At 44.1% G+C, this 1,035-nt stretch overlaps 1 protein-coding gene and 1 long non-coding RNA gene across 2 annotated transcripts in view; both read right to left on the bottom strand.

Annotated features, from left to right (window-relative positions):
• The window catches only part of LOC109539319 (rho GTPase-activating protein 21), a gene marked incomplete in the record, with an annotated part of 91,600 nt that overhangs the window by 51,542 nt on the left and 39,023 nt on the right, over positions 1-1,035 (bottom strand).
• LOC125503115 lies at positions 9-662 on the bottom strand. The gene is made up of 3 exons (XR_007280694.1): positions 413-662; positions 247-347; positions 9-135 (listed from the first exon to the last, which is right to left on the bottom strand). It is a non-coding gene; the product is annotated as an uncharacterized LOC125503115 (long non-coding RNA).

The raw sequence follows: 1,035 nt of genomic DNA, 5'->3' as shown, positions 1-1,035 counted from the left end.
AAAAAAAAACGAAAAAAACTTGAAAAATCTACAGGGTGTTTGCAAATTATTGCGCAGGCGCAATCACACAAATCATGTCACAAAAATGTATTTTCATTTTCGTAATTCAATACAAACCTCAATTCGGTTGTAAGTCTAGAAAGGGCAACAACAGAAAACTTAAAAAATTAAATTCCCAGAAGACGCACAGCGCGGACGCATTTACAGGGTGCGCAAAAGAAAAATAAAATCGCTGCGAAAACTCACCGCTCCCTCAAGTCAGCCAGCGTTTTACTCGCTCGCTTCTCCTCATCGGGGCGCTCGCGCTTGTGCCTCTCCAGGCCCTCTTTGCTGTGGCTTCGGCTCCCCTGAAAACAGAAAAAACACCCAAATTTCCCCCAGATTCCCCCAAAAAATGCCACGTTGCCGTTACCTCTTTGGATTTGTCCTCCTTGTGCTTGCGCTCATGCCGCACTCGCACCTCTTCGATCTTCCGCTCCACAAACACTCTTTCGCCGCCAAACGGCTGCTCCGCATAGTTGACTTGCTTGTAGGGCTGCGGCAGCTGCAGCTGCTGCTTTTCGCGGTAGTAGCGGTCACGTTCGCGCTGGTAGTGCTCCTTTTCCAGCTGCGCTCTTGACGATTTTTCCCTGAAACCGGCAACAGTGCAGTGGCAGCCCGACCAAATTCACTTTTTTGGAAACTTAGCTCCTGGTCGAGAAACTGTATTCTCCATGAAATGTTTTCAAAATCCCATCATCAAGGGTTTTTGAAAAAAAATCGATTTTCAAAAAATTTTTGCATTTCACATTTTAACTTTTTTTTGCAAAACCAAAGCCTCCAATCGGAAAACTGTATTCTTCAAAAAACATCCGCTCGCTCAAAAGCCACTCAGTGCCGACGTTTGAAAATCCCATCACCAACGGTTTCTTAACAAAAACCCAAAAAAGGCATTTTGGAAAAACCCATAAACTTCTCCAATTTTCGTTTTTTCGAAAAACTACTGCGAATTTCCAAAAACTCCAGTCTTGTGAAAAAGTCCAACGGTTTCTATTC

The sequence above is a fragment of the Dendroctonus ponderosae genome, unplaced genomic scaffold (genome assembly GCF_020466585.1).
Source record: "Dendroctonus ponderosae isolate FM_Combo_2020 unplaced genomic scaffold, Dpon_F_20191213v2 Dpon_F_20191213_12, whole genome shotgun sequence".
Classification (NCBI taxonomy): domain Eukaryota; kingdom Metazoa; phylum Arthropoda; class Insecta; order Coleoptera; family Curculionidae; genus Dendroctonus; species Dendroctonus ponderosae.
Note: the sequence above shows the minus strand (reverse complement) of the source record. Positions and strands in the feature narration are given on the sequence as shown.